This window comes from Mustela nigripes, chromosome 9, assembly GCF_022355385.1.
Source record: "Mustela nigripes isolate SB6536 chromosome 9, MUSNIG.SB6536, whole genome shotgun sequence".
NCBI lineage: Eukaryota > Metazoa > Chordata > Mammalia > Carnivora > Mustelidae > Mustela > Mustela nigripes.
The window spans coordinates 10107145-10132658 of NC_081565.1; the positions used below are offsets into that span (position 1 = coordinate 10107145).

At 39.0% G+C, this 25514-nt stretch overlaps 1 protein-coding gene and 1 long non-coding RNA gene across 3 annotated transcripts in view; one reads left to right on the forward strand and one right to left on the reverse strand.

The window, feature by feature from the left end:
- The window catches only part of LOC132025013 (uncharacterized), a 33551-nt gene extending 27358 nt beyond the window's left edge, over positions 1 to 6193 (reverse strand). The window contains exon 1 of the long non-coding RNA XR_009406386.1: positions 5897 to 6193. This is a non-coding gene — a long non-coding RNA (uncharacterized LOC132025013). The remainder of the gene's footprint in view (positions 1 to 5896) is intronic.
- NR6A1 (nuclear receptor subfamily 6 group A member 1) overlaps positions 1 to 25514 on the forward strand; it is a 225534-nt gene that overhangs the window by 99206 nt on the left and 100814 nt on the right. The window lies entirely within an intron of this gene.

Here is a 25514-nt window from a genome sequence, read left to right on the forward strand (position 1 = left end):
CAAGGGGGAGCAGCAGGCAAAGGGAGAAGAGGGAGAAGCAGACTCCCTGCTGAGCAAGGAGCCAGTGCGGACTTGATCCCAGGACTCTGGGATCATGACCTGAGCCCAGATGCTTAACCCACTGAGTCACCCAGGTGTCCCGATTTATTTATTTATTTTAGAGAATAGAGAAGAGTCAGGGAGTGACAGAGATAGAGGGAGAGAGAGTCTTAAGCAGACTGTGGACGGAGCTCAGGGCCGATGCAGGCCTCAGTCTCATGACCCTGAGATCAGGAACTGAGCCGAAACCAAGGGTTGGACGCTTAACCGACTGCACACACAGGTGCCCCTAATATTTATGTTTCTAAGACCTAAAACTCTTTGTGCAGTGTTGACAGCCTTCATCTTCAGGTTTGTTTTAATTAAAATTTAAACAGAGAATGGCCTGTGCTGTAAATAGCCTTATATAGTAAATAATTAGCAGAGCCAGGATTCCAGCCCATGTTCACTTGACATTAAGACCCATTGTTCTTACACCTAGCAGACGTAGAATGGGTTGAAAATGATATCAAAATTTAAGAACTTTGGGTGCCTGGGTGGCTCAGTCATTAAGCGACTGCCTTTGGCTCAGGTCATGGGATGGGTCCTGGGATTGAGCCCTGCATTGGGTACCCTGCTCAGCGGGAAGCCTGCTTCTCCTTCTCCCACTCCCCCTGCTTGTGTTCCCTCTCTCTCTTGCTATCTCTCTCTGTCAAATCAATAAATAAAAATCTTAAAAAAAAAGTAAGAACCTCATATCCATGTTTATCATGTCCAGTTTATTTAATGGTAGATTTGGAAATTAAGACGTGGTCATGAAGAAATCACTTGGAAGTTTTTTGTTTTTTTTTTAAACCACTAAAGCCTTGGGGAGGTACCACTCATTGCAACTGGTCTTGACCAATACCAAGTTCACAATAATTAAAGGCAATAAAGCAATGGATGTTTTACCAGTTCATTATTACTATTATTATAATCTGAGTTACTTAAATTTTCCTTGAAAAAAGCCTCAGTCCAATACTTGAATGAGAGATTTTTATCTGCAGTTTTTCTCTGTGGTTCAGTCATCTCAGCAAAGGAGAATTGCATTTCTAAAATAACCTTTTCTGGGGCACCTGGGTGGCCCGGTCAGTTAAGCATCTGCCTTTGGCTCAGGTCATGATCCCAGGGTCATGGGATTGAGTCCTGCATCAGGCTCTTTATTTGGCAGAGAGCCTACTTCTCCCTCTTCCTTTCCCTCTGTTTGCCACTCCTACTGCTTGTGGTCTTTCTCTCTCTGACAAATAAAATCTTAAAAAATATATATAATAATCTTTTCCATTTTCTTGAACAGGTATCAGGTTCCCCATTCGGAAGCCATTTTTTAAAAATATTCACCCAACACTGTATGCCTCCCTTGGTAGAGTTTACTTTTTAGCTATAGAACACTGTCCTTCTATATAAAACTTAAGCCCACATCCATAAATACTAAGAGTCTGAACACACAGGGACCTTGCAGGTTATTTGAGCTAAGTATGACTTGAGATTATTCTAGTAAAAAAGCCAGGCTTCATAGAGCAGCGTGGTCACATATTGGCTGGGGAAAGCTGTCTAGCATACAAATTTTATTCCATTTTTTTCCCAGTTCGTTTACTGAATGGCCATGTTAGTATTTTAGGATACCTGTTTATGACAGCTTGCTTTGTGTGTCAAATAATATTTGTCTTCTACAAGGAGTCACATTATAAAGATCTAGGGGGAAAATATATTAATAAATAATAACTACCCTTTTAAAAATTCCCACTACATGCCTGGCACCTTACTCTGGATGCTTTAATAAATATTTTATTGTGATTCCTTCCATTCCTTGTGCAGGTTGGCTCTTTCTTCATTTTGTAGATAAGGATACTAAATCTCAGGGAGGTGGATTAATTTGCCTGATACTCAGTAGATGGTAGGGTGGGTATTAGTAATCAAACCCAGGTCTGACTGATTTCTAGCCCCTTGTTCTTTGCTGTTCTATATTATCCATGACAGTTATGTGAAGGAAACCATAGAATTATTGGCTTCATATGTTTAGGAGGAACATTCTTTTTTCTTAATTTTATTTTTTATTTTTAAATAGGTTCCATGATGTCCTGTGAGGGCCTTGAACTCACTAACCTGAGATCAAGACCTGAGTTGATAAAAAATGGGTTGAATCCTTAACCCTGACTGAGCCACTCAGGTGCTCCTGGGAAGAACTTTTTGATACTAAGTACCATTCTGGAACATTTTACTTACTCTGGCCACTCTTACCTGCCTGCCACTACTGCCTTAATATTTTCTTCATAACCTTTTTATTATGGAGCAAGGAAAAAAGAAACCTTTAGTATCAAAATGCTTTTTGACGCATGTCTCAAGTATCATGGTGCTAGCTGCCTTGTCATACTTGTCATTATATTTTTTACTTAGAGATTAATTTTTTTCATGTGCAGCTGGATGTGTAGTTGAAGATAGGTGTTCTGGATTGAGCATAGTCTAATCTGTCTAGTAGTACTTTTGTTTTTGTTTTTTTTTTAAGATATGATTTATTTGAGAGAGAGAGAGAGAGAGCATGAGTGGAGGGGAGAGGCAGAGGCAGAAGCAGACTCCCTACTAAGCAGGGAGCCTGATGTAGGACTCAGTCCCAGGATCTGGGATCACGGCCTGAGCCGACGCAGATGCTCAACTGACTGAATCACCCAGGCACCCCCTGTAGTACTTTCTGATAGAAATATCTTATATCTATGCTGTCCAGTATGATAGCTGCTAATTACATGGGGCCATTGAGTTTGAAATGCGGCTAGCATGACTGAAGAAATGAATATTTTATTTAATTTTGATTAATTTAAATTCAAATAAAAATAGCCCATATAGCTGGTGGCTACTGTATTGGACAGCAGCACAGCTTGAGGTTATAACTAATGCTTGTGTTTGGTGGGTAATGATAGAATTTGAAGAGATCCAGTAATTGGTAGTTTAAAAGTTGCTGATTTGTTTTCCAGCAGCATTAAATTTAGCAGGCCATGGGACCAGAGTAGAGCAGTTCGTGTTTCCAAAGCACTTTTTGATCATTCATGATCTCATTTGATGAATATTTTAGGTATGATATCATTTAGGTTTAATGTCTGCTAATGGATCATAGAAGAAAGGCTGAAGAACAAAACCATTTATAACTTCCTTGTGTAGGGTCTCCTCCTGTTGAAATGGACACCATTCTGGCCTGTTGGTACTCAGGTTGCAACATGAGGACCTGGATGGGAGCCTGTGCTCATTGACTGAGATTGGAGAATTACATCTCCCCTTCACTTAGAATATCCATTAATTTTATTTTTTAGGTGTAAAGAGAGGGAAGTAGAGGCAGTTTCTAAATTTAGTCATAGAACTACAATAATTTGATAACCAACAAAACAAAATGTAGTTTTCCTTTCTAATATGCCAAAATAAATCCTTAGGGCTTTGTTTTTAGCTCTTTGTTTTGGAAAATACAACTCAACTCAGAAATGTACTATGTAAGATTTGTTTTTAAATTGATACATATCATCTGAAGAAATTTCTGGTTGAATTAAATAATAGATTTTATATGATACTTTGAAGAAAAATTTGTTTCCCTATAGTCTTAGTACATTTGGTTTTTATTTTGGTTGGTCTTATGAAATAATTTGTAAAAGATACTGATTTTATTATGTGTTACTTGTGTTACTAAGCATATTTTTTCCTCTGGCATTTTATTTGTAAAATATTCTTTCTATCAAAGCTTACAACTAATCAACTCTGGATGCTTTTGATTTTTCTGACTGTGCCAGGGCATTGACTGAAGTTCCCTATAGGGAGAAAAGAGAGCACATGGGACTCGTGACTTTATGTACTCCAACAATAGAGCTTTTATGACATTGGAGGTGATTTAAAAAGCTAGAAGTAGTTCTTAAACATGGCATCTCTGTGTTGCCTTTTTTTTTTTTTTTTTTTTTTTTTTTGGTATTCTTAGAGCTGCCAGGAGTGCATCGGGCCTGTAATTTCCTGTTCTCTGAATCCCCCATCTTTCTGCAGCTCCAAGCTTTGTGTCCCACAGCCTGTGACTCTGTGCTAACAAATCGCTATTGTCCAGTGGGGCGAATGGTGGCTGGAACTAAAGAATTGCTGTCTGGTTTCTATTCAAATCCAGGTAGTGAGATATATGAATGGACTTTTCGAATCGTCATGTGAATAATGTCTGCTCGGCATGAAGGCTCAGAGCCACACTAGGAAAGATTAACTCCTAGGCTGACCACTAACATCCTTTATGGTAGGAGGTAGAAACATTCCCAAGTATCATTCTATTCATACTTAATTTTCCATTTTATCCTCCCAAAGTAGAGTTAACCATTCAGTTATTTGGCTACTTTTCTACTGAGTTTTAGTGTTTCTGTTGATAATGTGGAAGTTTGGGAAAATGCTAAGTTGTTTTTCACCTAGAAACACTGTATTATTTTCTGTCAAAAGTTTTCTACCTCGCATTTATTATGGCATAAAGTTCTCTTTATAGCATACATACAAAAATGAGAAAGAGCGAGCTGCTTTTTCCAAGAAACCAACCCTTAAAAATGCTTTTTAACCAATGAAGGGAAAGATCCTTTTTGTGTGTGTGCATTCTACTTACTTGCATTTCCCCCCAAACTCCAAATTAATACAAAGAAAATAGAAACAACTTCAAAGGCAGTATGTTAACCAAACAAACAAGCCTTATTCAAATTAAGAACCAACTTAAGCATTTGTAAGTATAGCAGAATCAGAATTTTTTAAAATCAGATTTGGAAACCAGACCCAAGTCACAATTCTCATTTATCCTTGGGAAATTATTATTTTATCTTTGCCTTGTATACCTGAAAAAATGTCCATAGGCCAGAAGGGCCATGCTTTTTTACACTCCTTCCATATTGCAGGTACTGTGGAAAGGAGAGCCTTTTATGTTTCTTTTTGTCTTAAACTCAGACAGCTTTGTAAGCAGTAGTGTGTAGATTACAAGAGTTAGACAAAAGCAGGCGCGACTGAGAAGAGTTGCGGGGGGGAAGCTTGGGGCACTTCCTGTCACTCAACACATTCCAGATCACTAAAAAATTTCCACACCCTCTGCATTCCCTCTTGCCCACCCCAGATCCCGGTATTTTCTGATTCCATATGTTGTGGTATTTATCACACTCCTCGCTATCACTGGGCTCTGGCAAGACTGCTTCCGAGGAGATGCATTCCTTTAGACTGCACAAAGCATAGCTGGGAAAATGGCTGGCAGTTTCAGAATCTAGTCACGATCGCACGCATGAGCACCTCACACATCCATGCCCCTTCCCCCCGCCCCTCCCGCCCCTGCAGCTGGCTGACCTGTCTCACCCACTGCTGGCCTATCGAACGGCCAGGACTGTCTGGTTTTGGCTCATGCCTTTGTCCATGTCTGGCTTAGTTCCTCTCTGTCTACGCTTGCCACTACCCCCACCGCCCCAGGCAGCACAAGTGTTTGGCCACACAAAACTACAGATAGAAAAGGTGGTAAGAACTTCAAACTTTTTTCTCCAACAGTTTATTCTTTTGTGAATCTCTCCCTTTTTTAACCACTCTGCTTTAAGAAAACAAATACAAAATTAATTATCTAAAGGCAAAGAATGCAAAACAACCTTTGTGTTCCTTATAATAACTGACTTCATAACTCTCTCCAGCTGCGTTATGGGGTGTGTATAAAAAGCTTCTGTTCTGAGAACAAAGGAGCACGTGCAGAAATGAGACTAAAAAAATCCACTGACAGTATTTCACTACACAAATTACTTATAAGATTTTAGTTAAGCTTCTCAACAGATTCAATGTTAAAATGGTTTTTAGTTTAAAAAAAAAAATTGAAAGTGCTTACCCAGTAAAAGAACCGAAGTAGTCCTGAACTGTTACGTAAGACTTTTTACAGTTGGATCTTTGTCAAAAGGGGGTGGGGGTGATGGGAGAAAGCAGCAACAACAATCAAAAAAGTTCGAGCTGCTGTGGCTAGAGGACAACTTCTGTGTTTCCAGATAGGATTCTTGCTGTAGAAATGGAACTTCCAGCCAGCAGAGCATCCTGTCCCGGTAGAGAAATGAGTTTGTCAGTTAAAAAAAAAATTAGATACTGGAACCCAGGCTAGACGAGGTATTGAACCGCGCCAGATTTCCTTGCAGCCCTGTCTGCTCAGCTCGCATTGAACTATATATGACCCAGATGATGGACAGAAGCACATTCAGTCATGTGCACTCTGGAAGAAAGCGGATTTGCTGGTCCCTGGCAGTGTAGGGGTTTGTCTTCTGATTGGGCTGTGCCCTGATCAGTGAAATGTGAAGCCCTCACCATTCAGAGGCCGTAATTCAGGACTGGCAGTTTGAGTGTCTGGCTGCCTCTAGTCACTGAGAGACACTTTGAAGGTGTTGCTTTTGTTTGGTGGCATTACCCACCCAGAGGTTGCTTACACCTATGTACTAGGGTCAGGAGAAATGCTAGTCTTTCTAAAATGCAAGAAGGCAGCCGACTTTGCCTGAACCCTGTCCTCATATTGTTGATGAACTTGGCCCAAACTTAAACCGATTATTTGGAGTGAGGATTGTTGTGATCCTAACCAAGGCTTATGTCCACACCACACCCTGGCCTTTATTTTAGGGTTCGGTAGGGTAAAAATAAAGGTACATTTGACTTACTAGATGATATAAATTGCTCTTCATGAAAATTAGATGGATAGATAGCAGAGAAGTTAAGTTTTGGCTTCTGGAGTCTTTTAACATACTAGGAAAAAGCTTTATCTCTTATTATCCCCTTTGTGAAGCTGTCACTCTTATTCCAGTCCTTAGTCATATAGGAGACTGTTGGGGGAAGCTTCCCAAGTGTAGACCCTAGTAAGCTATGACATAGCCTTTAATCATGCCAGACAACCAGAGTCTACCCTCTCCAGTCTGTCTGAAAAAGGGTTCTTGGGATTTATTTCCCATCTTTCTGGACCACTAGAAAACCAGTTCATTGTATAGTACTGTCAATTGTGACATTTTTGTTTAGTATATAAAAATTGCTTTGTTTAATGCAAATTAACATGATTTTTAAAATTTCAGGTTATAAAGGTGTGTTATGCAGCCTTGACACTGATATGTGAAATCCACTCCACATGGGCCACTCATTTTTTTTTTCTGGGGACTTATCTCTTTAGGGATTAATTTATATAATCCTTAACTGGCTTTTCGACAGATAATACTTTGATTTATTTTTTATTTCTTAAGATTTTTTTTTAATTTTTATTTATTTGACAAGAGAGAGAGAGCACACACGCACAGGCAGGCAGAGTGGCAGGCAGAGGCAGAGGAAGCAGCAGGCTTCCTGCAGAGCAAGGACCCGATATGGGACTCGATCCCAGGACATTGGGATCATGACCCGAGCCAAAGGCAGCCGCTTAACCGACTGAGCCACCCAGGCATCCCTATTTTTCATTTCTTACACTTGTATAAATAAACCTGTAGTCACTGTATAACAACTGTCTATTTTGCTATAAATTCTGGGTTTGGATATTTGTGCACTTGTGGTTTCTTAGGTGTTGACTACATTTACAGGGTCCTATGTTGGAGGTCGACCCTATATTCTTCTCATGTCTTAATCTGGGAAAAGCTGGCTTAATAGGCTACCAGATATAAGAATCACCAAAGTTGGGGCACCTGGGTGGCTCAGTGGGTTAAGCCACTGCCTTTGGCTAAGGTCATGATCTCAGGGTCCTGGGGTCGAGTCCCGCATCGGGCTCTCTGCTCAGCAGGGAGTCTGCTTCCTCCTCTCTCTGCCTGCCTCTGGCTGCTTGTGATTTAATAAACAAACAAACAAACAAATAAATAAATAAAATCTTTAAAATGCAAACTATTAAAAAAAAAAAAAGAATCACCAAAGTCAGAGAACAAGGGATGCATGTTCTCACTCTTTCTATAAGTCATAGGACAATTATTCTTTTTTAAATTGTGGTAAAATATACATAACACTTACATTTTAACCATTTTTAACTTTACAGTTCTGTAGCTGTACAGTTCTTGTAACTGTACAGTTTTTTAACTTTATAGTTAAGGTCATTCACATTGTTGTGCAATCATCACCACCATCCGTCACCAGAACTTTCTCATCTTTTTCTCCAATTGTAGCTCTGTATATAACACTAACCTCCTATTCTTCCATCCCCCTAGCTCCTGGCAACCACATTTCTACTTTCTTTTTTTTTTTTTTTTTTTTTTAAGATTTTATTTATTTATTTGACAGACAGAGATTACAAGTAGGCAGAGAGGCAGGCAGAGAGAGAGAGGAGGAAGCAGCAGGCTCCCTGCTGAGCGGAGAGCCCGATGCGGGACTCGATCCCAGGACCCTGAGATCATGACCTGAGCCGAAGGCAGCGGCTTAACCCACTAAGCCACCCAGGCGCCCACATTTCTACTTTCTGTCTCTATGAATTTGACTACTCAAAATATCTCATATAAACAGAGTCATACAGTGCTTGTCTTTTTATGACTGCCTTACTTCACTTTGCGTAATGTCCACTGTGCTCATCCATGTTGTAGCATGCGTCAGAATTTCATTCCTTTTAAGGGCTGAATAATATTCCATTCTATATATACCACATTTTATTTATCCTTTCATCTGTCAGTGAACACTAGTTGCTTCTACTTTCTGGCTGTTAAGGCAGTCATTCTTGACCATTCCTCTTACAGTGTTACGAGGGCTTCTTTTCAGAGTTGCTCTGACCCATCTTAGAAGCTATTCTGTTTTATAAATTGGGAGGGTTTTGATATACTTATCAATTCTAGAGACCAATCAGGCCCTAAGAAATCAAGTTTGCTAGAGAAGGACAGATTCGTTTCAGCCTGCCTGGATGAGATAATACAGACTATACTCCTAGTAATTCTTTTATACTTTTTGTTTATGGGTTTATCTTTCGTATTACACTCTCAGCTCTTCATGGGCAGGGACTGTAGCTACTTCCTCTTGAATTGTGTCTGTGTCCCTGTGTAGACTCAGGACCTGTTAACAAAGTAGACATTAATATTAGTTGGGGGAAAAAAGGAATGAATAATAATAATAACTTTTACTGGGTTTTATTATGTACCAGACACTGTGACAGATATTTTATATACATAAGCTTATCCAATTTTCAAAATAACCCTACAGTATAAGTACCATTACCTTCATTTAACAGATCAGGGAAATTGCTTAAGACCTCACAGCATGTAGAAGATAAAATGGGAACTTGAACCCTTATCTCTTTCAGCTCCAGATCCATTATGCTAGAGGCAAATTTAATAGTCTTTTTTTTTTTTTAAGATTTTATTTATTTATTTGACAGAGAGAAAGATCACAGGTAGGCAGAGAGGCAGGCAGAGAGAGAGAGGGGGAGGAAGGCTCCCTGCTGAGCAGAGAGCCCGATGCAGGGCTTGATCCCAGGACCCTGAGATCATGACCTGAGCCGAAAGCAGAGGCTCAACCCACTGAGCCACCCAGGCGCCCCAATTTAATAGTCTTCATAGGTGATGGTCAGTGGGTTTTAGCCTAAGCATTGATTCCAAGTCAAGTATTCTTTCACTGGGCACCAGGAGCTATAGCCCTATGATAGATATTGTTCATGAGTAGATACTCAGAGGAAAGCTTGGCACGTTAGTAACTTGGACCTTTTATAGATTTTTAGCTGAGCAACTGCTTGTAGAACTCGGTTCACAGATATTCCTCGTATGAAGATTCTTTCTCATATTATTTTGAAAGTGCAGGTAAATGAAATATACTGGAATGAATGCATCAGTGTTCTTTATTTTTCATTTGGCAGATACACACCCATAAACATGTATATAGGTATACCATATGCTTATGGTGCATATATATATGTGTATATATATATAAGTGAGTGAGTGAAATCTAGGTTAAGAAGAGATCAAGAACAAAAAGAGGGACGCCTGGATGGCTCAGTCGTCAGGCCTCTGCCTTTGGCTCAGGTCATGATCTCACGGTCATGGGATTGAGCCCCACATCAGGATCCCTGCTCCTCCTACTTGTGTTCCCTTTCTCGCTGTGTCTCTATTAAATAAATAAATAAAATCTTGAAAAAAAAATATGGTGAATTTCCCTTATAGGAACCATCTGATGTTCAAAAAAAAGAAAGAAACAAAATATTTTTTTTTTTAAGATTTTATTTATTTATTAAGAGGAAGAGAAAGCCAGAGATAGGGCACAAGCAGAAGGAGTTCAGCAGAGGGAGAAGCAGACTCCCACTAAGCAGGAGCCCTGAAGCGGTTGGCTCTATCCCAGGACCCTGGGATCATGGCCTGACTGAAGGCAGGCACTTAGCCAACTGAGTCACCCAGGCGCCCCCAGAAAAGATTCTTACGGAATTTATATTCTAGTGAGAAACAGAAAATTAGTTAGCAAAATAAAAGGAAGTAAAACAGAAAAGCATGCTATGAAGAAAATAAAGAATCTGAAATTGACCAGTAAAAAGGAACTTTCTCAGTATTTTTAAATAAGGTTGTATTCTGATATTCTGATTCTAATAAGGTTAATTGCTAGTATTTGGCCCACATTATTTTTTCAAATTCTCAAATACTCTGAAAAATACAGAAGATAACATTATCCTCTTCCATTTTGTCTTCCCACGGATCACATGAAGGGTAAAGATGGCAATGTAGATTAAACAAAAAGAGACAGGAACTGCCATGGGCTAGACCCTATGGTAGCTGCTTTGCAAAACTGTTACATTGAATTTTTACAATATTCTTATTAAATTGGTATTGCCATTTCCTCTTTTTTTTTTTTTTAAGATTTTATTTGTTTATTTATTTGAGAGAGGGAGAGCGAGTGCACACAAGCCAGGGCAAGGGCAGAGAGATAAGAGAACTCCTGCTTAGCAAGGAACCTGATTTGGGGCTTGATCCCAGGACCAAGGATTGTGACCTGAGCTGAAGGCATATGCTTAACCCACTGAGCCACCCAGGCACCCCCCATTTTCTCTTTTATATAAATGAGGAGACTGAAGTATGGAGAAGTTAAGTAAGTTTTTCAGGATTCAAAAGCTCAGATTTTTTATGGGTTGTTTTGTTTGTGTGGCTCCAAAGCGTGCACTCTCTATCTCTCTTTTTTTTCTTTTTTTTAAGATTATTTTTATTTATTTGACAGAGAGCAGGGGGAGCAGCAGGCAGAGGAGGAAAGAGAAGCAGACCCTCCACTGAGCAGGGAGCCTGATGTGGGACTCAATCCCAGGGTCCTGGGATCATGACGTCTGCTGAAGGCAGACACTTACCGGTCTGAGCCACCCAAGCATCCAAAGGCCTCTCTTTTTATTACCTGTTTACTGTCTTCACTGAAGCACTTCCATTTACTCTCAAGAGCATTATGGGGTTCAGTGAGTGTTGGTGGTGATTATATCCCTTAGGACAGACTTTTTCAGAGTTGGGTTATGTTGACTTTATCACTTAAAATTCAGGCCATCAAGGGGCATCTTTGGCTCAGTCAGTTAAACGCCCAACTTTTGATTTCAGCTTAGGTCATAATTTCATGGACATGAGATCCAACATGAGATCAAGCCCGGCCTTGGGCTCCCTGCTGGGTGTGGAGCCAGCTTAAGATTCCCTCTCTCACTCTCCCTTGGCTGCTCCCCCCTCTAAAAAAAATTCAGGCCATCAGAATCTTCTGATGGTACTAATTATAATAACATGGATGGACACAGGCCCATTGAGACCACTTTGGTCCGATTTTCTATTTGTAGTAGCTTCTACCAGGCCTCTCTAAGCAGCTCTGTTAACTTTTTACATAAAGATCTTGTCCAGGATATATGTGACACCAAAATTAACACACTTTCTAAAAGTTTACATGTTCACCATTCCCATTAAAATCACAAGTGCCCATTGAGTAAGATGGCAGAGATTAATTAGGCAATTCTTAGGGAGCCTCTTTTAACTTAAACTTTCTGAATATATAGTTTTTTCTTTATAAAAATTGTAACCTCTCATTTTTCTCTACGTTCTAAAGGCAATACCTATTAACACTTGAAAACTTAGGAAAATGGTATTTTTATTTCATACATATTTTAATTAATACATTTTATTTTTTTAAAGGCAGCTTTAGGTTCATTTCAAAATTGACTGTAAAGTATGGAGAGTTCTCATATACCCCCTGTCCCCAACATGCAGAACCTCCCCCACTGTCCATGTCAGGCACCACACTGGTGCAGTTGTTATAACTGATGAACCTATACTGACATATCATTATCACCCAAAATCCATAGTTTACTTTAGGGTTCACTCTTAGATGTTGTGCATTGTGTGGATTGTGACAAATGTATAATGATGTGTGTTACCTTTGCAGTGTTGTACAAAATTGTTTCACTGCCTTAAAAATGCTGTGTTCTCCTGTTCATTTCCTTAGTCCCTCCTAACAACTGGCAAGTACTCGTATTTTTACTGACTCCATAGTGTTGCCTTCTCCAGCTGTCATACAGTTGAAATCCTATAGTAAGTATGTGACCTTTTTTGGATGGCTTCTTTAACTTACTGATAGGCATTTTAAGTTTTTCCCTTGTCTTTTTAAGACTTGATAGCTTATTTATTTTTAGCAATGAGTAATATTCCATTGTCTGTCTAGACCAGCTTATCCATTCACCTACTAAAAGACATCTTGATTGATTCCAAGTTTTGGCAATTAAGAATAAAGCTGCTGTAAACATCTATGTGCAAGTTTTTGTGTCAGTGTGAATTTTCCGTTCATTTGGGTTAGTACCAAGGAGTATAATTGCTGAATTTACAGTATAAATATGTTTAGTTTTTTTTTTTTTTTTGAAATTGCCAAAATGTTCAAAAGTGTCTATACCAGGGGTACCTGGGTGACTCAGTCAGTTAAGTGTCTGCCTTTGGCTCAGGTCATGATCCCAAAGTCCTGGAATCCAGCCCCGCTTATCAGGGAGTCTGCTTCTCCCTGCCCTTCTACTCCCACCCCCGCCTCCATGCCCACTCTTGTTCTCTCTTTCTCTCTCAAATAGTCTTTTTTACAAAATGAACATATAATGTATTACTTGTTTCAGGGGTACAGGTCTGTGAATCATCAGTCTTATACAATTCATAGCACTCACCATAGCACATATCCTCCCCAGTGTCTTGTCACCCTGCCACCCTAGCCTTCCCACTGCCCTCCCCTCCAGCATCGCTCAGTTTGTTTCCCGAGATTAAGAGTCTCTTATGGTTTGTCTCCCTCCCTGGTCCCATCTTGTTTCGTTTTTCACTCTCTTCCCTCCACGAACCCCTGCCCTGCCTCTCAGATTCCTCTTATCAGGGACATCATATGATAATTGCCTTTCTCTGATTGACTTATTTCACTTATCATAATACCCCTAGCATCCACATTATTGAAAATGGCAAGTTTTTTGATGGCTGCATAGTATTCCATCTCTCTCTCTCTCTCTCTCTCTCTTTTTCTGTGTGTGTGTGTGTGTGTGTGTGTGTGTGTGTGTGGTGTGTTTAGCTTTTATGGACATTGCTGCTATAAACAAGTGACTATACCAGTTTGCATTCTGACCAATAAGGAGTGGGGGAGTATTTATTGTTCCATATCCTCATCAGCATTTGGTATTGCCAGTGTTTTGGATAAGAGGTATATAGTGATATTTCATTGTTGTTTTAATTCCCAATTCTGTAATGACATACAGTGTTAAGCTTCTTTTCTTTTGCTTACTTGCCATCTGTGTATCTTCTGTGGTGAGGTATCTGTTCAAGTCTTTTGCCTGTTTTTTTTTTTTAAGATTTTATTTATTTATTTGACAGAGATCACAAGTAGGCACAGAGATCACAGAGAGGAGCAAGCAGGCTCCCTGCTGAGGAGAGAGCCCGATGCGGGGCTCGATCCCAGGACCCTGGGACCATGACCCAAGCTGAAGGCAGAGGCTTTAACCCACTGAGCCACCCAGGTGCCCCTCTTTTGCCTATTTTTAAATTAGGTTGTTCATTTTTTTATTACTGTTTTTTTTTTTTAAGAGATTTTATTTATTTATTTGACGGACAGAGATCACAAGCAGGCAGAGAGGCAGGCAGAGAGAGAGGGGGAAGCAGGCTCCCTGCCGAGCAGAGAGCCCGATGCGGGGCTTGATCCTAGAACCCTGGGATCATGACCTGAGCCAAAGGCAGAGGCTTTAACCCACTGAGCCACCCAGGCGCCCCTTATTGCTGAGTTTTAAGAGTTTCTTTATTATCTCAGTTAACAATCTTTCATCAGATGTGTTTTGTGCAGGTATTTCCTTCTCTTCTATGGCTGGTCTTCTCATTCTCTTAAATTGTCTCTAGCAGACCAGAAGTTTTTATTTTTAATGAAGTCTAGCTTATCTGTGATTTCTTTGATGAATCGTGCCTTTGGTCATTGTCATACAAAGGTCATTTAGGGTTTTTTCTGTGTTATCTTCTAGGAGTTTCGTAGTTTTGTTTTTGCTATTTAGGCCTATGCTTCATTTAGGCTTAACTTTTGTGAAAGGTGTAAGGTGCTTTGTATAGATTCATTTTTTATTTTTCATGTGAATATTCAGTTGTTCTGGCACCATTTGTTGAAAAGACTGTTTTTTGTTCCATTGTGTTGCATTTGCTCTTTTGTCATAGATCAGTTGACTGTATTTATGTTGGTCCATGTCTGGGCTGTCTCTTCTATTCCATTGATCTAATTGTTCTTTTCCTAACATCACACTGTCTTCATTACTGGATTTTTGCAGAAATTACTGAAATCAGATAGTGCTAGTCTTCTGACTTTGTTCATCTCCTTCAGTATTGGTAGTATTGGCTATCCTGGGTTTCTCAATACCCACAAAATAACTTGCTGTGTTTTTGTTTGTTTTGTTTTGTTTTTTAAGATTTTACTTATTTGACAGAGAGAGAGCAAGTATAAACAAGGAGAGCAGCAGAGGGTGAGGGAGAAGCAGACTTTCTGCTGTGCAAGGAGCCGGATGCAGGGTTCAATACCAGAACCCCAGGGTCATGACCTGAACCAAAGGCAAATGCTTTACTGACTGAGCCACCCAGGGGTCCCTGTTGTTTTTGTTTTGTTTTGTTTTTAAGATTTCTTTACCTATTTAAGAGAGAGAGAGAGTAGAAGGAGGGGCAGAGGGAGAGAATCCCCAAGCACGTTCCCTGCTAAGCAGAGTCTCGTGAGATCATGATCTGAGCCAAAACCAAGAATCATACACTCAGTTGACTGAGCCACCCTGGCACCCCTTGCTGGGGTTTTGGTTGGGATTATGTTGAATCTATGAATCAAGGTGGGAAGAACTGGTGTCTGTACAACATTGACTTCTCTTATCCATGAACATTGAATATATCCCTGTTTATGTAGTACTTCTTTGATATTTTTCATTAGAATTTTATAATTTTCTTCATACAGATCTTGTACATATTTTGTTAGATCTAATACCTAAGTATTTCATTTGGGGAGCATGCTAATATAAATGGTAATATATTTTTAATTTCAAATACTACTTGTTCAATCCTGGTATACAGAAAAGCAATTGTCCTGTTTATTAACCTTGTGTCCTTTTTTTTCTTAAGATTTATTTGACAGAGAGAGAGAGAGAAGGAAAGTGCAAGCACAAGCAAGGGGAAGCGGTAGGCAGGGGAGAAGCAGGCTCCCTGCTGGGCAAGGAGCCTGATGTGGAGCATGTTCTCAGGCCCTGGGATCATTACTTGAGCCAAAGGCAGCCGCTTAACCAACTGAGCCACCCAGGCACCCCCTTAACCTTGAATCCCGAAACCTTGCTATCCCTGCTTATTAGTTTCAGGAGTTTTGGGTTTTATGTATGGGTTTTTTTCAGATTTTCTACATAGACTGTCATGCATCTGTGAACAAAGGCTGTTTTATTTTTTCTTTTCCAATCTGTATACCTTTTATTTCCTTTTCTAGTCTTAATTACATTAGCTGGGACTTCTAGTACAATGTTGAATGGTAGTGCAGGAACCTTGCATGTTTCCTGATCCTAGCAGGAAAGCTTTGATTCTCTTATCTTTAAGTATGGTGTTAGCTGTAGATTTTCTTTATCAAATTAAGGAAGTTCCCCCACAATTCCTCATTTGTTGAGAAGCTTTAGTAGGAATGGGTTTTGGATTTTGTCTTGCTTTTTCTGCATTGATTGATATATTCAGGTGATTTTTCTTCTTTAGCCTGTTGATAGGATAGATTATGTTAATTGATTTTTAAACGTTAAACCAGCCTTATATGCCTGGAATAAACCCCACTTGGTTGTGATGTATAATTCTTTACATTGTTGGATTCCAGTTACTAATACTTTGTTAAGGAGTTTTGCATCTGTATTAATGAGAAGTATTGGTTTGGAATTTTCTTATAAGGTCTTGGTCTGTTTTTGTTATTGGCATAATACTGACCTCATGTAATGAGTTAAGAACTATTCTCTCTGCTTCTAAATTTTGTATATTCTGGAAAAGATTATAGAGAATAAGTTCTTCCTTAAGTGAACCCATAAGGGCTTGGTGCTTTTTTAGAGCGGGAGGTTATTTACTTATTTATTTTTAAAGATTTTATTTATTTGTCAGAGAGAGAGAGAAAGAGCGAGCACAGGCAGACAGAGTGGCAGGCAGAGACAGAGCTCCTGCCGAGCAAGGAGCCTGATGTGGGACTTGATCCCAGGACGCTGGGATCATGACCTGAGCCAAAGGCAGCTGCCCAACCAACTGAGCCACCCAGGCGTCCCTGGAACGGGAGGTTATTAAATACTGATTCAATTTCTATAATAGATAAAGGCCTATTCAGATTATCTGTTGCTTCTTGTGTTAGTTTTGGCAGATTATGTCTTCAAGGGAAGTAGTCTATTTCATCTAGGCTATCAAATTTGTGGGCATAGAATTGTTCATAGTATTTCTTTATTATCTTTCTAATGTCCATGAGATCTATATTGGTATTTTACCCTCTTTCATTTCTGCTATTAGTAATTTGAGTCTTCTCTCTTTTTTTCCTAATTGGCCTAGATGGAGGTTTATTGATTTTATCTTCCCAAAGAACTTACTTTTGGTTTTGTTTATTTTCCTTATTCATTTCTTGTTTTCTATTTCATTGATTATTTTTCTGATTTTTAGTATCTCTCTTCTTGCTTGTTTTGGATTTAATTTGCTTTCCTTTTTCTAGTTTCCTAACCTGGAAGCTTAGATACTTTCTATTAAATCTTTCTTTTTCTTTCTCTTTTTTTCTTTTCTTTTTTAAGATTTTATTTATTTGGCACAGAAAGAGAGCTCACAAGTAGGCAGAGAGGCAGGCAAGGAGCCGAGCTGAGAGCCTGATGGGAGGCTCGATCCTAGGACCATGAGATCATGACCCAAGCTGAAGGCAGAGGCTAAACCCACTGAGCCACCCAGGAGCCCCAAATCTTTCTTTCTTTCTTTCTTTCTTTTTAATATATCAATTCAGTGCTGTAAATTTCCCTATAGCATTGTTTTTAATGCAGTATACAAATTTTGATAAGTTGTAGTTTCTGAATATTTTAAAATTTTTCTTGAATTTTCTTCTTTGACTCATGTATTATTTAGAATTGTGTTGTTTTATCTCCCAAGTTTAAGGGCATCTCCCAGCTAGCTAACTGATTTCTGTTTTAATTCCATTGTGATCTGAGAACAGATATTGAATGATGATTTCTGTTCTTTTAAATTTGTTGAGGTTTGTTTTGTGGCCCAGAATGTGGTCTCTCTTGGTGAATGTTCCATATAAGCTTGGGAAGAGTATAATCTGCTGTTGTTGAATGAAGTAGTCTATAGATGTCAGTCATACCCAGTTGATTTATAGTGCAGTTGAAATCAACTGTCCTTACTGATTTTATAGCTTTTTGATATGTCCATTTCCTTTTTTTTCCCCAAGATTTTATTTATTTATTTGATAGAGACAGACCGAGAGAGAAAATGAGCAGATAGAGGGAGAAGCAGACTCTCCACTGAGCAAGGAGCCCGATGCAGGGCTCGATCTCAGAACCCTGAGATCGTGACCCAAGCCAGAGGCAGATGCTCAACCAACTGAACCACCCAGGTGTCCCTGGATATGTCCATTTCTGATAGAGAGATGTTAAAATCACTATAGTAGTGGCTTAACCTATTTCTCATTGCAGTTTTTTCAGTTTTTGCCTTACATATTTCGACACTATTGTTAGGTACATATCTAATAAGAATTGTTATGTCATCTTAGAGTATTGACCCCTTTATCATTATATAATATTTCCCTTCATCCCAGATAATGCTCCTTGCTCTGAAATCTGCTTTGTCTAAAATTAATATAGCTACTCCTGTTTTCTTCTGATTGGTGTTACTATGCTGTATCTTTGTTCATCCCTTTTCTTTTAATCTGTATATGGGTTTCTTCTGGCCTGCATATTGTTGGATCTTGTTTCTGGATCCACTCTGACAATTTTTGTCTTTTAATTAGTGTATTTTTTTGAGGGGGGGGGGGCAGAGGGAGAGGGAAAGAGAGAATTTTAAGCAGGCTCCACGACCAGTGTGGATGGAGCCTGATGTATAGGGCTTGGCCTCACAACCCTGAGATCATGACCTGAGCTGAAATTAAGAGTTGGATGCTTACCTTACTGAGCCAGCAGGCACCCTATTAATTAGTATATTTAGACGTTGATGTTTAAGGTGGTAATTAAGATAGTTGGATTAATATCTACCTATTTGTTACTGTTTTCTGTCTGTTTTCCTTGCTCTTTGTTCCTCTTTTTTTCTTCCACACATTTTCTACCTTTTTAGTTTTAATTGAACATTTCATTTGATTCTGTTTTCTCTCCTTTCTTAGCATAGCAATTATATTTCTTTTTTACTTTTCTTTTTGAGGGGGGTTGCCCTAGAGTTTGCAATATACATTTGCAACTAACCCAAGTCAAATAACACTAAATCACACTGTAACACAAATCCAAGTTTCAAGTAACACTGTACTGTTTCACAGGTAGTGCACATACCTTATAACAAAATATTCCTAATTCCTCACTCTCGTCCCTTATATCATTGTTGTAATTCATTACAGTAATACATAAATGTACAGAATAGAATACATTATTGCTATTACTGCTTTGATCAAACTGGTATCTTTAGAACATTTAAGAATAAGAAAAATAGGGGTGCCTGGGTGGCTCGTCAGTTAGATATCTGAATCTTGATCTCAGCTCAGGTCTTGATCTCAGGGTTTTGAGTTCAGTGTTCTTCCTTTCATTACATAGATCTGAGTTTCTGACCTGTATTGTTTTCATTGTCTCTGAAGAATTTCTTTCTTTTTTTTTTTTTCTTTAATTTTATATATTAGAGAGAGAGAGCACAAGCAGGGGGAGCATCAGGCATAGAGAGAGGAAAAAACAGGCTCCCCGCTGAGCAGGGAGCCTGACACAAGGCTAGATCTCAGGTCCCTGGGATCACAACCTAAGCTGAAGGCAGACACTTAACTGACTGAGCCACCCAGGCATCCGATTTTATCTTTACCTTTAATTTTCTTAAGTTTGAATATGATATGCCTAGGTGTTTTTTTTTTTTTTTCTTTTTTTTTAATTTATCCTGCTTGGTGTTCTCTGAGCTTCTTGGATCTATAGTTTGGTATCTGACATTAATTTGTGGAAATTTCTGGAAATTAATTACTGCTTTAAGTATTCTGTTTCTCTCTTTTCCTTCTAGTATTTCCTATACATTTAAACCTTTTTTTTTGTTGAATATTTTCTTCTTTTTGTTTGTTTGCTTCAGTCTTTTTTCTCTTTGTTTTTCAGCTTTGGAAGTTTCTACTATATATCTTCAATCTCAGAGATCTTTCTGTAGCCATTCTCAGTCTATGAGCCCATCAAAGCCATCTTCATTTCCATTACAGTATTTTTTATCTCTAGCATTTAATTTTTATTCTTTAGTAGAATTTCCATCTCTCTGCTTACATTATCCACCTGCCTTTCGTGTTGTCTACATTTTCCATTAAAGTCCTTAGCATATTAATCATAGTTTTTTTAAAGCTCCTGGTCTGGTAATTCCAACATTCCTGCAATATCTGATTCTGATACTCATTCTGCCCCCCTCCCTTTTTAAAGATTTTATTTATTTATTTATTTATTTGAGAGAGAGAGAGAGAGAGAGAGAGAAAGCAGGAGCAGGTGGAGGAACAGAGGAAAGAGAGAGGAGCAGGCTCCCTGCTGAGCAGAAATTTCCAACACAGGACCCTGGGATCCTAACCTTAGCTGAAGGCAAATGTTTAACCAACTGAACCATCCAGATGCACCCTGGTTCTGCTTTATCAAACTGTTTTTCGCCTGTTAGTTTGCCTTGTGATTTTTTGTTGTTGAAAATCAGATATGATGTATTGGGAAAAAGAACTATGGTAAAATTTTAATAACGTAGTGGTAAGATTTAGGAGAAGGGAAAGCATTCTTTTTTTTTTTTTTTTTTAAGATTTTATTTATCCATTGGACAGACAGTACTAGTAGACACCAGTAGAGAGAGAAGAAGGGAAGCAGGCTCCCCGCTGAGCAGAGAGCCCAATGCGGGGCTGGATCCCAGGACCTTGGGATCATGACCTGAGCTGAAGGCAGAGGCTTTAACCCACTGAGCCACACAGGCGCCCCAAGGGAAAGCATTCTGTAGTCCTTTGATTAGGTTTGAGTCTTGGCAAGCTTCTTCCCATGGACTGGAATTTGAATACCAGTGCTTCTCACTTTTTTTTTTTTTTAAACCTCTTAGGTGAGAAAGAATTGTTGGTCTGGAGTTGTTATATATTTCCATTTATCAGGTAGATTAGGCTCTGATGAAACTTCAGCAGGTTAGGCTCTGGTGAAATAATTTATTCTGAATGCTCAGATACATTTAAAAATGGTTCCTCTTCTCCTCTTTCTACTAGAAGCAATGGGAATTTTTCTCTGACATCTACTGTGATGTCCTAGTAGAGCTCTTGGAGGTAAGACTCATGAAAAGTATGGGACCCTTCTGTTACCCGTGGAGTTTTTAACTCTCAGAGCTGTCCATACTTAGTCTCCAGCAGACAATTCCTCAATTATAGTTGAGGTTTTCTTACTTCACTGGTTCCCGTGAAGTTTTATGCTCATGAGTTTCTGCTTTGGTAAGTTGTGATTCTCTGTTATCTGTATCTGTATCTGTCTCTCCAATTTGGGGGACAGTTGTTTGCCATGTGATCTCACTTCTCTATCAAATCTGAGAAGAGTTGTTGATTTTTCATTTTGTTCAGCTTTTTCTTGTTAGGACAGGGTGGCAACTTCTAAACTCCTTATATGGCTATACTGGAAACTGGTTTTTAATAGAAATTGGGTATCATCTCTTTTCACTTTCAACTCTACCCAAAAATTGTCAATTTAGAGAGCTTCCTGATAAGACATTGGGTTTTGTTTCCGTCTTTGGAAATTTGGTTATATACATTTACAAAATGGGAGTCTTCAACTATAGGGAGAAAGCTCACTGTTTGGATTTCTGCAGAATCTTTGTTTGGAACATTTTATTTTCCTCATGACCATCCAGATAGTTGAAGGCTTTGTTGTTTTTCTCAGACCTTGTCCCTGGAGTTCCTGGCCCTTAGCATAACTCTTCTCTCTGGCATAGGCTGCTGCACATCTACAAGAATCACATTATCTGAATCCCAAATTGTAACAACAGATCTCACATAAGGATTTTTTTTTTAATTTTTAAATATACTTTTTTGAGAGCAATTATAGGGTTTTTGGTTTATAACAAAATTGAGTAGAAATACAGTGAATTCCCATAAATCCTCTTTCACACATACTATGCAGCCTCGTCCTATTAATATTCCATATGATGTAATACATTTGTTACAGTCAATGAAACTACATTGACACAATATTATCACCCAAAATTCATAGGGTTTTTCAAAAGATTTTATTTATTTATTTTGGGGGAGAGAGAGTGAACACAAGCAGGGGGAGAAACAGAGGGAGAAACAGGCTCCCCAAGGAGCAGAGAACCCCATGTGGGGCTCTATCTCAGGACACTGGGATCATGACCTGAGCCAAAGGCAGATGCTTAACCAACTGAGCCAACCAGGCACCCCCGAAAATTTGTAGTCTATATTGGAATTCACTCTTGATGTTTTACATTCTGTGGGTTTTGACAAATAGATCATGATATCACATGGACTTTTTATTTTGAGAGATATATTATGAATTCCTGAATATTGGAATGTAGAAAATATTGGTTCATGGAGACCACAGAACAGAATATTCTTAGGAAATCCAAAGTGTAGTTATTGTATATAGATGCCTCAGATCAATCCCAGTGCCTGTCTGCTTTGGCTAGTGCTTTGAGAGGCCTTGATATAGACTCCATAGCAGGTGAGGAGCCAGGATGTAGTCTTGTTTGCTCAGGTGGCTTGGCAAAGGCTGCAAGAACTGTCACGGGAACTAGTGGGGACCTGGAGACTGTAGGGTCAGATCTGGATCCTCCTAAAGTATCATGCAGCTGGAATTTGAACACATAGCAGTTTGGATTCAGCTTCCTTTTCTTTCACCAATGTCTTTAAATATGTGGTACATATATAATAAAGTTCGGAAATTGGTTTAATCTTAAAGTTTATTGGTACAGGGGCACCTAGATGGTTCAGTTGTTAAGCGTCTGCCTTCAGCTCAGGCCCTGATCCCAGGGCCCTGGGATCAAGCCCTGCATCGGTCTCCCTACTCAGTGGGAAGCCTGCTTCCACCCTCCCTACTCTCCCTGCTTGTGTTCCATCTCTGGCTGTGTCTCTCTCTGTGAAATAAATAAATAAAATCTTAAAAAAAAAAAGATTATTGGTACATACTTACTTTTCAGTTGTCCAGTAAAAGGATGGAAAGCTAAAAGAGAGTCAGATCTATACAAATGCACAAATATATAATGAGTTTTTGTCTTATTTGCTTTATATTTTTTTCTGATTACAGTATAATTCTTTCTGAAAATAGGATGTCTTTTTTTCTGATCCTCAAGGTAACACATATTCATTGTCAAACATGTCCTTTAAGTTTATTTATCAATATGTGTGACTAGTACTCACTTTGGGACTATTGGATAAAAGTGAAACCATTAAATGTTCAGGAAACATAGTGATTTTGATATTTGATACATAGACCTGCACTGACCCTTCTCCTTGACTACAGGCCAGAACTTTTTTTTTTTTTTTTCTTTTGAGAGAAAGAGAGAGCACGTGCACACGTGTGTGCCTGTGCAGGGTGGGAGAATTGGGGGAAGAGGAAGAGGAAGAAAGAATCTTGGAGCAGGGTCCATGCCCAGTGTAGAGCCTGATGCAGGCCTTGATCTTACGACCCTGAGGTCATGACCTAAGCCAAAATCAAGAGTGGATGCTTAACACACTGAGACACCAGGTGCTCCTGGGTCAGAATTCATAATGCCTTTCAGATATTTTCATTTGCATGCTTGTCTTATTCCTCAAACCTGCATGTTCTCCTATTTCTTTTGGTGACATAAGTCACATACAGTTAAAGCTGTGGTCCCCTCTGCTACTTCCCTTTTTTTTGTGGTCTCTAGTATCCACTCAAGCAGCCAACTTGGCCATCTGAGTCTTTGTCTTTTATATTTATGCTTTCATCATTAAGTGACCACTTTTTCCTCCCTTCCTCCCCTGCAACCATTTTTAAAAGCTTATATTTACTTATCTCTTTATATGTCAGAACTATGACAAATTGCTCTCTACTTGGCAGTGCCTGGAGACATTTTTGATTGTCACAGCCTGGGAAGAGGGGATAGTTAGAGACGATGCTACTAAAGATTCCTATAATATGCAGAGCAGCTCCCCTATAGAAAGGAATTATTTGGCCTAAAAGGTCATTAGTGTAGAAGTTGAGAAACCTGAATCGTGTTAATTGTTTCACATCTTTCATTCCCACAATAGCTGTTTACATGGGTTTTATTATCCCCACTTAGAGATAATAAGACTGAGGCTCACACTGTTTAAGTAATTTAGTCAGAGTTACGCAGCAAGTAAGTGATGGAACCAAGTCCAAACTTAGGTCTGTCTCACTCAGTCTGAGCTTGTAGTTAATGATAGGCAGCCTGCTCATAAATCAGGCCCTTAACTTTTACCTGAACCATGATAATGGGCCCCTACCTGATCCTCTTCCCTCTTGTCTCTCCATTTAAGTCTGTCTTAAGCACAGCATAAGTCTCTAATTATGCTGCCTCTCTGCTCGTAGTCTTCCATTGCACATCGAGCCTAGCTTCGGTTCTCCAGCCTGGTATTCAAGGCCAGGGCGTGTAGTCAGTCCCTGAACTTTATTTTCAACAATTCCCTTCTTTTTAGTTTCTAAGACATGCTTTATTTTCTAATATTAGCTTCTTTATATTTTTATGGTCTATAACATTGCTTTTGAAATTTAAAAGGTTCTTTTTAGTGGCGGAAGAGGGTAATTGAGGGCCCCTCTGACAATGTAGGGATTACAAAATGAAGTGATCCTGTTTTTACTTAATATACTATATATATGTATCATGTGCGTGAATAAAAAACATCAGGTAATTGCTTTACACACTGAGAGGGCTAAGTGTGAAGACCTTGAGCAAGTAACCTAACTGCATTAAGTCTGTTGCTTCACCTGTAAAATCATGATGGTATCTAGCTCACAGGTTTGTGGAATCCAGTGACAGCTTGCATGTAAAGAGCTAAATGCAGGGCCTGGCACAATGTTGACTGGGCAATGAATGTTAGTCCATTATAGACCGCGTTATAGTTACTATATTATTTCACTATTTCTTTAATTCACACCTCTGTATCTCTAATAATATGTGCTCTGGAGTCACAATTCTTGCATTTAAATCCTGGATCTACCATTTACTAGTTGTGTAAACTTAAACTACCTGGGCAACATGTGCTTCACTTTCTACATCTATAATAAAACTTTTCCATCGGGCTCATTTCAGTATTAAATGAGATAATATAGATAAAGTACCTAGACCAGGTCTGGCCCGTGGTCAGTGCTAAATTATGTTAGCTTATTATTCCCACTCTTCTAGCATTTAATATTTCTTACCAGTGATACACTCATTTGTATACTTGGAATTCCCTTATCTGAAGGTTAGCTCCTTGAAGAGTAGGATTATAAAATATTCATTCTTGTGGCCAGAACATTGTTTTAAACTTAGTTAAATGTCAGTTACTTGATTAAGGGCTTTCATAGCCATCACCTCATTTGACCTCACAAATACCCAGTGACTTAGGTAGTCGGAATGCTAGCTAAGTGTGTAAACAAGTAGGAAAGACAGGTTTGGATACCTTTCATGCTCTAAGTGTCAAGCTCTTCCTGTATGTTCTTCTGTGTAATGTTTGTAGCTATCCTAAAAGGTAGTGTTTATTAATACATTATAAATATAAGGGAGCTTGGAAAGTTTCAGTAACATGACCAAAATCAACCAGCTAATAAGCTTCAGAGACTGACATGTTTCCACAAAGCCTTGTTTCCTCATTACTGAATTTTCATGGCCAGGTGTCACATTTGGTGGTATCTAAGCCACAGTCTCATTCTG